This window comes from Gobio gobio, assembly GCF_949357685.1.
Source record: "Gobio gobio genome assembly, chromosome: 19".
NCBI lineage: Eukaryota > Metazoa > Chordata > Actinopteri > Cypriniformes > Gobionidae > Gobio > Gobio gobio.
Window position 1 is genome coordinate 12,484,664 of NC_137112.1, and position 13,853 is coordinate 12,498,516.

General features: G+C 47.4%; 1 protein-coding gene across 1 annotated transcript in view; it reads left to right on the forward strand.

Annotated features, from left to right (window-relative positions):
• Positions 1-13,853, forward strand: part of LOC307143245 (uncharacterized protein) — a 78,799-nt gene that overhangs the window by 10,652 nt on the left and 54,294 nt on the right. The window lies entirely within an intron of this gene.

The window sequence follows — 13,853 nt, forward strand, 5'->3', positions numbered from 1 at the left end:
AATTAGATTAACAACTTTAAGAATAATAGAGTCCTATGAAATTTTTCTTTTCATGATTTAATACAAGTACATTACCAAAACGGTGGTAATCAAATAAAATTTAACAAACTTTTATTCTTTAATGTTTTTGGCAAAGCGCTGCAGAAACGTTTGACTAAATTAAACCATGGATTTAAAAATATATTCTTAAATAATGTTTAAATTATGTGTTATCATTATTGTTGTTATTATTATTATTTTGACAAGTATTCTATTGTAGGCCTACAATAGTAATATATTTCTGTCACAATTTCTTCTAGTTAAACCAAATGTTTATTTTGATGGTTTTTAGTGAAGACCTGTTTCAGAGTGTATTTGACAATGGTTTTTAATCAAATAAAATTATGAAAATGTTCATTAGGGGGTCTCAGATCAGCTCTGGAAATGTTCATGTGTTCATGTCCAAATATGGTTTTTGAGACATTTAAACACCACAAGCATTGCATACTTGAGTATGTAGGGTAGTAGACGAAACACTTGGGGTTACTTCACTGTAACCCTGTTCCCTGATAAAGCGGAACGAGATGCTGCATAAGCTTATGCAAATGGGGATGTCTTTGACATAACCAGCTATGAAAATGGTGTGAAAACACGTCAATGAAATTGACCCGGAGGTATTTATAGCCTCGGCTGGTGACGTCACCGGGCACACCTGCTGCACAAGGCTATAAATAGATGAGCTTCCGCTGGAGCAAACCAGATCTTTTGTTTGAAGACCAGTCCTGAAGCATCATCAGCACGGCCAAGCAATGCAGCATCTCGTTCCGCTTTATCAGGGAACAGGGTTACAGTGAAGTAACCCCAAGTGTTCCCTTTCAAAAGCTACACTCAATGCTGCATAAGCTTATGCAAATGGGAACGAGAATTCCCACGCCGCCGTGCCTGATGGTGCCTGGACCCCTTACGGTTGTGTAGGTGTGCACAAGAACGCAAAAAGCCTCAGGCATTAGCCTGCGATGTCGACTCAAGGACATGAGAGCCCGGAGTGGCATGAGCATCCAAGCTATAAAACCTTATGAATGTGTGCGGAGAGGACCAACCCGCCGCATCACAAACTCTTTGTAAAGGGGCACCCCTTGCTAACGCAGTAGAAGAGGCGACTCCCCTGGTGGAGTGAGCCCTTAACCCTATAGGCGAAGCTTGACCACGCGCCTCATAGGCAAGAGCAATAGCATCCCTGACCCAATGTGACATTGTCTGTTTGGTGGCGGCAAAACCTCTGTTACGGGCCCCATGACAAACAAACAACTGCTCCGATTTATGCCACTGGCTAGTGCGGTGGATGTAAGCCTGAAGAGCACGGACCGGACACAGTCTATGAAGTCTCTCCTGATCCGGCATTATGAACGGCGGAGGGCAGAAGGTTTCAAGAGTGACAGGATGTACAGTCGAAAAAGGGACCTTAGGCAGGTAGTCAGGGTGGGGATGCAGAATCACTTTCACCAAGCCTGGGGCAAAGTCTAAGCAGGATGGCGATATTGACAGAGCCTGCATGTCCCCAATTCTTTTCAAGGAAGTTATAGCCATAAGAAAAACCATCTTTAGAGTCAGAAGTTTGTCAGACGCTGATTCTAACGGTTCAAAGGGGGTCTCAACCAGACCCTCAAGGACTAAAGCTAAGTCCCATGAAGGGATCTTGGTTCTAACAGGTGGCCTCAACCGCCTAGCCCCACGAATGAAGCGAGCGAGAAGAGGATGTTTCCCGAGCGGCACCCAATCCACCAAGGCGTGGCAAGCCGAAAGAGCGGCCAGATAAACCCTGAGAGTGGAGGGGCAGGTGCCTGATGACAACTTTTCTTGCAGAAAATCCAGAACTGAAGCAACTTGGCAGTTGACTGAATCCACATTATGTGTCGTACACCACCTTTCAAAGACACCCCATTTATTAGCATAAACTTTCCGAGTGGAGGAAGCCCTAGCACTTAGAATGGTCTCAATAACTGCAGGCGAAAGCCCCGTGTCCCTCAGTTGGTGCCCTTCAGGGGCCAAACATGAAGGTTCCACAGGTCGGGCCTGGGATGGAATATCGTGCCCTCTGCCTGAGACAGAAGGTCCCTCCTCGCCGGAATCGCCCACGGCGAGCCGTTGAGGAGAGACACTATCTCCGAGAACCACACTCTGTTCGGCCAACGCGGCGCTATCAATAAGAGGCAAGACCCTTGCTGGCGAACCCTGGCTAGAACTTCTGGAAGCAGAGCGACTGGAGGGAAGGCATACAGGCGCATTCTCACACCAGTTTGCCTACCGCAGCAATAGGAGCACAGAGGATGCAGTTTCCATGGCAATGCACTCTGTGCTCACCCATCTGGACCATAAGAACACTTATGCACGCATGCTGTTTGTTGACTTCAGCTCAGCATTCAACACTGTCATCCCAACCAAGTTAATAGCCAAACTTGGAGACCTGGGCATCAACACTTCAATGTGTAACTGGATTTTGGACTTCCTAACTGACAGACCCCAGAATGTTCGATCAGGAATCACCTGCTCCACATCCATCACACTCAACACTGGCGTACCACAGGGCTGTGTGCTAAGTCCGTTTCTCTACTCCCTCTTTACCTCCGACTGCAAGCCTGTGTATGGATCTAATTCCATCGTCAAGTTTGCGGACGACACTACGGTGATTGGGCTCATCAGCAACAACGATGAGACTGCCTACAGGGAGGAGATCCAGCACCTGGCCACATGGTGCGCTGATAATAACCTGCTCCTCAACACCACCAAAACGAAGGAGCTCATCGTGGACTTCAGGAAGGAGTCAAGAGGCACACACGACACCATCCACATCAATGGAATGGCTGTTGAGCGTGTCTCCAGTTTCAAGTTCCTGGGGATCCACATCTCGGCGGACATGTCGTGGACGACCAACACCTCCAGCCTGGTCAAGAAGGCTCACCAGCGCCTCTTCTTCCTGAGGACACTTAGGAAGAATCAGCTCTCCTCGGCTATCCTGGTGAACTTCTACCGCTGCGCAATAGAAAGCATCCTAACCAACTGTGTCGCAGTATGGTATGGGAACTGCTCTGTTGCAGAGCGCAAGGCACTGCAGCGGGTGGTGAAAACTGCCCAGCGCATCACAGGAACTCCACTGCCTGCCATCGAGCACATCCAGAGGAAACGCTGTCTACATCGAGCTCACAGCATCCTCAAGGACTCCTCTCACCCAGCCCACAGACTGTTTTCTTTCCTGCCCTCCGGCAGGCGTTTCAGGATTCTCCGGACCAGAACCAGCAGACTAAAGAACAGTTTTTTCCCCAGAGCTGTCTCTTTACTGAACTCAAACCCCCGTTGATCCACTTCCCTCATAAACTGCTAACTCTCCTACCTCACATCTGCCTTCACTTTGTTATTTGCACTACCGACTCTTTATTACAGTAACAACTGTTTACTTATGCATTCTGCACTACCATATCTTAACTGGATTATGCTCATTTGCACTGCTGACTGTATTTATAGTACCAATGTTTACATTTGCATTTCGCACCGTACTGTAATATGCAACCACTTTCCACTGCACTTTTACACTTTTTTTCGGATAGCTCTGTCCATAATTTATTGCACTACCTTAATCCACTGCTATATTCCTCATCTTGCCTAACATATTATTGTATACCTCTAACTGTAAAAATTCTGTTTAAAGTACTAGCCATCTGTATATTATATTCATAGTACATATTCACCTGTAAATTCTGTTTATAGTAATAGCCATCTGTATATTAATTCACTGTACATATTCACCTGTAAATTCAGTTCTGTTTATAGTAATAACCATCTCTCTATTTATACATATTTATATATATTCAGTATATTTCCATGTCCTGCACTTATGCAACCATTGTATATCCTGCACTTGCTGCTATTGCACTTCTGGTTAGACCTAAACTGCATTTCGTTGCCTTGTACTTTTACTTGTGTAATGACAATAAAGTTGAATCTAATCTAATCTAATCTAATTCTGGGCCATGTATGAGCCATCGCATCCAGACCCAGCGGGGCTGGGTGACCGAGAGAGAAGTAAAGGGGACATTGCGCTGTCTGACAAGAGGCGAAGAGGTCCACTTCCGCTCTGTAAAACCTGGTCCAAATCTGTTTGACTACTTCTGGGTGGAGTTTCCATTCCCCCGCATGTAATCTCTGTCTGGACAGTAAATCTGCTCCCACATTCAGCTGCCCCAGAATGTACACTGCTCTGAGTGACAGGAGCTTGTCCTGGGTCCAGAGAAAAATCTGTCTCGCAATCTTGTTTAGATCGCGTGAGCGCAGACCTCCCTGGTGATTTATGTATGAGACTGCCGCTGTGTTGTCCACCCGCACTAGGACATGACAGCCCCTCAAATGGGGAAGAAAGTACTTCAGGGCCAGAAATACAGCCATCAGCTCGAGGCAGTTGATGTGCCAGGCGCGCTGATGACCCTCCCATTCCCCTTGAGCTGGACGACCACTCAAGACCGCACCCCAGCCCGTCAGGGAAGCGTCCGTCGTTAGCAGTTCGCGACGACAGGGAACGCCTAGCGTGGGACCCGAGGTAAGAAACCGGGGTCTGAGCCACATAGTTAGTGTGCGAAGCCCGCGGCGCGTCACCTTTATTAGCCTCTGGGGGTTGGCCCTTGGATGAAACCCCCTGGCCCTGAGCCACAACTGGAACGGTCTCATGTGCAACAGCCCCAAAGGAATCACCGTGGAAGCCGAAGCCATGAAACCTAACAATCTTTGGCACCGTCGAATAGTGAGATTTTGACCTAGCCTGACTTTCCTCAGGGTATGCAGAATGGTTTCGACTCGAGCGGGAGACAGATGTGCCCGCATCGTGTTCGAATCCCAAACTACCCCCAAATAAGTCGTTCTCTGGACAGGAGAAAGAACGCTTTTCTTGGCGTTGAGTCTCAGCCCGAGAGAAACCAGATGAGCTAGCACAATATCTCTGTGCTGAAGCGCCATCTCTCACGATTGAGGTAGAATCAGCCAATCGTCGATATAATTCAAAATGCGAATGCCCTGGAGTCGCAATGGAGCCAGTGCTGCATCCATGCACTTTGTGTATGTGCGGGGTGATAAGGCTAGGCCGAATGGAAGAACCCGAAATTGGTAAGCTTCGCCCCCGAAAGCGAACCTCAGGAACTTCCTGTGTTGTGGCAGTATTTCTATGTGAAAATATGCGTCCTTCAGATCGATCGTGACAAACCAATCGAGATGTTGAACTTGCGACACGACCATCTTTATGGTTAACATCTTGAACTTGAGTGCTTTGACTAAACGGTTTAAGTCTCGAAGATCCAGGATTGGACGCAACCCCCCCTCCTTCTTGGGAACCAGGAAATATCTGCTGTAATAGCCTGACTCTCTCTCTGGAAGAGGAACATATTCTATGGCCCCTTTTTTCAAAAGAATCTGCAGCTCTTGTGACAGTACTTGCGCTGACTCCGGTCTCACGGAAGTGGAGACCACGCCGTTGAAACACGGAGGGCACCGAATAAACTGGATTCTGTATCCATTCTGTACCGTGTTTAACACCCATGCAGAAATACCTGGCAGAAGTTTCCACGCTGCCAGGTTTTCTGATAGTGGTATTAATTTTAATATTTCCTGTTGAGGGGATATTAAATGTCCCGTGTCCTGGATGGAAACAGGATTTAGACACGGGAAATTTAACATTTCGCTGGAAACCGCTGCCCCCCGAATCGCCAGAGGCGGCGGAAGAGGAGAGGTTTCGTGAGGGTAGCGAGACGGAGCGAACAGATTTTTTATGACGCGCCCCGTCTCGCGGGGGGCTACCCCCACTAAACTGGGCGCAAGACCATCAGGAAGATTTTTTCTTTTGTGTTATAATGGTCCTGAGGTCTGCCCTGGGAGGCTGCTTAGGGCGGCGAGACGGTCCCCAGTCCTTACGAGGGGGAGCGCGACTCACTACACTTTGCTTTTTAACCTCCCTTGAAGGACCTGGGGGAGGTTGGGTGGATGGTAGCCCCTCCCCTTGAGTGCGGCGAGGAAGGAACTGTGTAAACGCTTCCTCGTGTTTTTTGGCTTCCCTGAATTTAGTGACGACAGAGTCAACTGCGCCACCAAATAAGCCCGTGGGGGAGATCGGAGAATCTAGCAGGTAGCACGGAGAGACAAATCTGTCGATCGACCCCCCCGCACTCAGATCCTTCAATAGGTCAGCCTGGTAAGCCTGTAACACCGCCATGGTGTGCAGCGCTGCACCAGCCTGACCTGCAGCTTGATAAGCTTTCCCCACGAGCGTTGATGTTGTTCTACAAGGCTTCGTGGGGAGGACCGGTTTCTTAAGCGAAGATGCCGACCCAGGCGAGAGATAGCCCGCGAGCGTCTCTTCCACATGCGGCATCTCCGTATACCCGCGTGCCTTCGCACCCACGATAGTCGAAAAAGTCAACGTCGAGGGCACAAACACACGCGAGGTATATGGTTTACTCCATGACCTAGATAGTTCGTCATGGAGGTCCTCAAAGAAGGGGAGAGACTGATGTTGCGTTCTCTCCCCCCCGCCGGACAGAAACCGATCCTCAAGCTTACTGCGTTTGGGGATCTCTTGTTCACGGGGCCAGTCAATCTGCAACCTGGCCACCGCGCGAGTAACCATTTCCAATAATTCCTCGACAGATTTACTACTGTGCGAGGAACGCTCGGAAAGTGGCTGCTCGAAGTCCTCAGACCCAAGAGATAATACATCCTCATCCCGCGCGCGAGCCGAAGAGGCACCGGAGTGCGCTTCGGGATCGCACGGAGAGGGATGTGGATCTGGCAAATGAGCAGTCGAAAGGGACGGACCCGTCTCCTGCTCATCAGTCAAATCCATTCTAGAGCCCCACTGTAATGCGGGTGCGGAATGAAAGAAGCCAAGCCGAGCGCGCAGCATCTTAGCTGTGAACAGCTCACAATGCTGGCACTCGCCTGACTCCAATGCAGCCAACGCGTGCTCTTCCCCCAAACCATGTCCATGTCCGCTATCGGGCGAGAGCATGGAGGCACACAACGCTTCTGCTGACTCATTCTCTTTAACTGTTAGTGTATTTCCTTTTCACTTGATCAAACAGAGATGAAAGAGAGAAATTCTGCACACTAACAGCTGAAAACTAACTCCTGACACAGATCTCGAGTTGAGTTTGAAGAGAAAGAGTTTTTAAGTAGAGAGTTTTTTTTTTTTTTTTTCAGAGACTTTGCAAACACACCAAACAGAGAGTTGGTCTGAAAACAAAAAGACCTGGTTTGCTGCAGCGGAAGCTCATCTATTTATAGCCTCGTGCAGCAGGTGCGCCCGGTGACGTCAACAGCCGAGGCTATAAATACCTCCGGGTCAATATCATTGACGTGTTTTCACACCATTTTCATAGCTGGTTATGTCAAAGACATCCCCATTTGCATAAGCTTATGCAGCATTGAGTGTAGCTTTTGAAAGGGAACGGCGCTGCTCATTCACACAGAGACAGAACAAGCAGATCATATATTTAAATGGCAGTGTTTTGAGCTTTAACATTCACAGACCATGTCGCGATTTGATTTATTGTACAGCTCTACTTTCAATATATTTATTCATCCATCCGTTTGCGTGTTTTACGTGAAATCTGCACTATACTCTTAATTAAATTGTCATGTCTGGATTCCGGGATTCCCTCTGCATCACAGAAAACATCAAGCCTTAAGTTATAAACTTACCTATATCTGCACAGAGGGATGGTTTTCCCGAACATGTTCTATGTGTTTCCTTATTTGCATCAACATTTTTTTGCCATACTAGTATTTCCATACTATTTAGGGGTTCACGACGGCGTTTTGCTTTCAGCTGGGTCTGACGTCTGTCTTGTCCGTCCATCTCCATCTTTTTGTGATTTTTCATAAACTTCTCATGCCCTTCAATTCAATGCAGTCGTTTCCAAATTGCGATTTTCCCCCCTTTGTATTATTTATTTTTACTCAGTAATGGATGTGGTTTAAAATGTAAAAAATACTTCAAACAAAACATACTTAAGATTACTTAAGTAAACATACTTAAAATTACAGATTTTTAAAACTACTTAAAAAAGTAGAAGTACACAGAAAAACTACTCAATTACAGTAACGTGAGTAAATGTAATTCGTTACTTTCCACCTCTGCTCATTTCTGTAGTTATAATTACACTGTTGACACTTCCCTTACACCTAACCCTACCCTTAAACTTACCCATACCACCACACCTGTCCCTAACTTTACCCTTAAAGATACCCATACCACCACACTTGTCCCTAACCCTGCCCTTAAACTTACCCATACCACCACACCTGTCCCTAACTTTACCCTTAAACTTACCCATACCACCACACCTGTCCCTAACTTTACCCTTAAACTGACCCATACAACCACACCTGTCCCTAACCCTACCCTTAAACTGACCCATACCACCACGCCTGTCCCTAACTTTACCCTTAAACTGACCCATACAACCACACTTGTCCCTAACCCTGCCCTTAAACTTACCCACACCACCACACCTGTCCCTAACTTTACCCTTAAAGATACCCATACCACCACACTTGTCCCTAACCCTGCCCTTAAACTTACCCATACCACCACACCTGTCCCTAACTTTACCCTTAAACTGACCCATACAACCACACCTGTCCCTAACCCTACCCTTAAACTGACCCATACCACCACACCTGTCCCTAACTTTACCCTTAAACTGACCCATACCACCACACCTGTCCCTAACTCTACCCTTAAACTGACCCATACCACCACACCTGTTCCTGACTTTACCCTTAAACTTACCCATACCACCACACCTGTCCCCGACTTTACCCTTAAACTTACCCAGACCACCACACCTGTCCCTAACTTTACCCTTAAATTGACCCATACCACCACACCTGCCCCTGACTTTACCCTTAAACTGACCCATACCACCACACCTGTCCCTAACTTTACCCTCAAACTTACCCACACCACCACACGTCCCTGACTTTACCCTTAAACTTACCTATACCACCACACCTGTCCCTAACTTTACCCTTGAAGTTACCCATACCACCACACCAGTCCCTAACTTTACCTTTAAACTGACCCATACCCCCACACCTGTCCCTAACTTTACCCTTAAAGGGGTACTTCAGCGCTGGGAAGATTAATGTGTATTTAAACTGGGTAATTTATGTAGTAGAAATGTGAAATTATTTTTTTATTTGGTGCCTTCTAGACTGAGAAAAGACAGAAAATGTATTTTAGTCTCATGTGGATGAAAGACAACAACTCCCAGAATGCACTTGCTTCGCTGCCCAACAAGGCCACTCCCAAGCCACCACGGCTACCGGTTACATCTCTTGCCCACCGCGGCTCCACCCCACGTCGTTTTGATTTTCATAGTAATACAATAATTTTGTTCAGTTAGAGAATAGAAACTACAATTAAAAACTGAATGTGTCTTTTCAATAAAGTGTGAGTGAGCCGAACAAATGCTAAACTTTCATAGGAATTAATTGAATAGTTGAAACACTCAATTTTCTCTGCACTGCTCCGTTACGAATGCCCGAGGTCGAGCCGAGCGCATTTAGATTAGATTAGATTAGATTAGATTCAACTTTATTGTCATTACACAAGTACAAGTACAAGGCAACGAAATGCAGTTTAGGTCTAACCAGAAGTGCAATAGCAGCAAGTGCAGGATATACAAGGGATGCGTAAGTGCAGGACATGGATATGTACTGAATATGTATAAATATGTATAAATAGAGAGACGTTATTACTATAAACAGAACTGAATTTACAGGTGAATATGTACAGTGAATAAATATACAGATGGCTATTACTATAAACAGAATTTACAGGTGAATATGTTCTATGAATACAATATACAGATGGCTATTACTATAAACAGAATTTTACAGATAGAGGTATACAATAATATGTTAGGCTAATATGAGGAATAGCAGTGGATTAGGGTAGTGCAATAAATTATGGACAGAGCTATCCGAAAAAAAAAAAAAAAAAAGTGTAAAGTGCAGTGGAAAGTGGTTGCATATTACAGTTAGAAGTACAGTGCAAAATGCAAATGTAAACATTGGTACTATAAATACAGTCGGCAGTGCAAATGAGCATAATCCAGTTAAGATATGGCAGTGTAAGATGCATATGTAAACAGTTGTTACTGTGATAAACAGTCGGTAGTGCAAATAACAAAGTGAAGGAAGATGTGAGGTAGGAGAGTTATCAGTTTATGAGGGAAGTGGATCAACGGGGGTTTGAGTTCAATAAAGAGACAGCTCTGGGGAAAAAACTGTTCTTAAGTCTGCTGGTCCTGGTCCTGTGGATCCTGAAACGCCTGCCGGAGGGCAGGAGAGAAAACAGTCTGTGGGCTGGGTGAGAGGAGTCCTTGAGGATGCTGCGAGCTCGATGCAGGCAGCGTTTCCTCTGGATGTGTTCGATGGCAGGCAGTGGAGTCCCTGTGATGCGCTGGGCAGTTTTCACCACCCGCTGCAGTGCCTTGCGCTCCCCAACAGAGCAGCTCCCATACCATACTGCGACACAGTTGGTCAGGATGCTTTCTATTGCGCAGCGGTAGAAGTTCACCAGGATAGCCGAGGAGAGCTGATTCTTCCTCAGTGTCCTCAGGAAGAAGAGGCGCTGGTGAGCCTTCTTGACCAGGCTGGAGGTGTTGGTCGTCCATGACATGTCCGCCGAGATGTGGATCCCCAGGAACTTGAAACTGGAGACACGCTCAACAGCCATTCCGTTGATGTGGATGGTGTCGTGTGTGCCTCTTGGCTCCTTCCTGAAGTCCACGATGAGCTCCTTCGTTTTGGTGGTGTTGAGGAGCAGGTTATTATCAGCGCACCATGTGGCCAGGTGCTGGATCTCCTCCCTGTAGGCGGTCTCATCGTTGTTGCTGATGAGCCCAATCACCGTAGTGTCGTCCGCAAACTTGACGATGGAATTAGATCCATACACAGGCTTGCAGTCGGCGGTGAAGAGGGAGTAGAGAAACGGGCTTAGCACACAGCCCTGTGGTACACCAGTGTTGAGTGTGATGGATGTGGAGCAGGTGAATCCTGAACGAACATTCTGGGGTCTGTCAGTTAGGAAGTCCAAAATCCAGTTACACATTGAAGTGTTGATGCCCAGGTCTCCAAGTTTGGCTATTAACTTGGATGGGATGACAGTGTTGAATGCTGAGCTGAAGTCAACAAACAGCATGCGTGCATAAGTGTTCTTATGGTCCAGATGGGTGAGCACAGAGTGCAGTGCCATGGAAACGGCATCCTCTGTGCTCCTATTGCTGCGGTAGGCAAACTGGTGTGAGTCCAATGTGGATGGTAGAGAGTCTTTTAGGTGTTCCAGGACCAGCCGCTCAAAGCACTTCATAATGATGGGTGTCGTCATTAGGGCACCTCGGGTTAGAGTGTTTTGGCACTGGCACAATGGAAGTGCGTTTAAAGCATGTAGGTACAGCTGCTTGGGCAAGAGACAGGTTGAAAATGTCTGTAAAAACCCCAGCGAGCTGCTCCGCACATGCCCTGAGCACACGTCCAGGGATGTTGTCTGGTCCAGCAGCCTTGTGCGCGCTGATCCGGCTCAGTGCCTTGCAGACATCTGTGGAGGAGAGTGTGATTGGTGGGTGGTCAGCTGAGGGTTTGAGCTTGGTGGCAGTTTCTCTGTTGTCTCTTTCAAAACGAGCATAAAAGTGGTTTAGCTCGTTCAGGAAGTTGACATCAGTGGCTGCGGGGGTGGAGTGGGGGGGTTTGTAGTCACTGATGGCCTGGATGCCCTGCCACATGCGTCGAGGGTCAGAGTTGGAAAAGTGACCCTCTATCTTTAGCTTGTAGCAGTGCTTGGCCTTTTTGATGCCCCTCTTCAGGTTAGCTCTGGATGTACTGTAGGCTTGTGCATCACCTGATCTGAAGGCAGTATTGCGTGACTTCAGCAGGAGTCGAACTTCCCTGTTCATCCAAGGCTTCTGATTAGGGTATGTGGTGATCTGTTTCTGGGTTGTAACACTGTCGATGGTGGTATTGATATGATCCAAGTGCTACAGTACAAAGAAAGCGCTCATAAACCTGCTTTAACTGAGGCGCGCTCCTGATTATAAATATATATACAAGTGCTAATTTACATTCTGTGAGTGAGATCCCACCCCTGTGGGCGTGTTGAAAACATGCGGAACTAACTCCCTCTACTGGCTGTAGTCTTTAGGCTTTGGCCAAAAAATCCTCAGATGACGCAAAATGATATTTGCGTCATCAGAGGATTTTTTTCCAGAAATAAAATGCATAATTCTCTCGTCTCGGGGATATGAGGGGGGAGGGGGGGAGGGGGGGGGGGTACCATAATTCGAATATACTATTGGGTTTCTACTGACACAAAGCTTAATGCTAATCGCTGAAGTAACCCTTTAAACTTACCTACACCTGTCCCTGACTTTACCCGTATCCCACCTCAATATCAGCAAAAGTGTTCCCTTTCAAGGGAACTCGAGCTGCGTCACCGCTTTGGGAACGCCTCTGTGTGATTGCGTCGGGAAGCACGTATGTAATCAGTCCAATAGAGAGAAGGAACGTCATGGGCGGGTGACGTCATAGACCCGGAACTATAAAGCATACCGGCAAACACACGCCCTCAGCTTCTGTTGTCTTCAACAAGCTCTCTATGTAACATTGTCCCTGTCAGCTCTATGTTTATGTCTGGGTTCAGACTTTTTTGTTTTCATATAACAAGTTTGCAACACATACTGACACATAAAAGAGAGACACTATGACGAGTACGAACAACAGTGCAGAAAGTGTGTTCCTCCCTGCTCTAGCTACATTGTGAGTGGGGATACACACTTGATGTGCGTTGTTGTTTGTTTTTTAGCAGCACGCTCAGTCGGCTTTCGAGGGGGCCGGTTGTGAGCATTGTGAGGCGCTGCCTCTAGGAATGTTGCTATCTCGCCGGGCGCTCTTCGGGGAGGGCGCCGCGGCGCGCGCGTTTCCCGCGGCATGAGCACCACTGCTGTCGAGGCAGCGACAGCTTGTGTCGCGGGGCTCGCGCATGGTCCTGTCAGAGGGGTTAGAGACGGGTTCATCCCTTTCTCTGCCTTCATCTGGCAGGTCCGGTGCTTCCTCTCTGAGTTCGGGAGCCCGCGCTGCAGTTTCTCCCGCCCGGAGGGCGGCCGCGATGCTGCAGTTATCTAGCTCTAACAGTAAAATAGGAGGTTGAAATCTGCAGTATCAATGCAGGTGGATGTGAAGACTCACCACTTCAATCCCTTGCAAGAGAGGAGTTGGAGGTGGTGAATAAGCAGTTAAATATTATGGTATATATTCATTATATCTTATGTGTATATATATTTATAATCAGGAGCGCGCCTCAGTTAAAGCAGGCTTATGAGCGCTTTCTTTGTGCCTACTATTCAGCCTCCATAGCGGGGCTTGCCGTCTCTCTCTAATCTCCACACCGAGGTGTCGAGATTATGGGAGCGGTCCATGCCTAAATAAATTTCCAGCCCCCACATCTGTGTATAGAATAATATTACGGGTCTGATGAGACATGGTTATGGTTCGGTGCCGAGGGTGGAGGAGACACTTGCGAGCCATCTCTCTCCCGATTCGGCATCGGCCATTAAGCCCCGACTTTGCCTACCAAGCCATTAAGAGCATTTTCTGCATTTATATTACTTAAATGTACTGCATATACGGTTTATAAGCAGTCCTGGTGGGCAAAGCGTACTCGGCAGCGGATAAGGCTGCCGCATGCCTGCTCACTATGGCTTCGTGCATGCTAAGCTGACCTGCTGAAAGACCTGGGTGTGTAACGCCAGATCTCATCTGTTGTGGTGCGGGAGCAG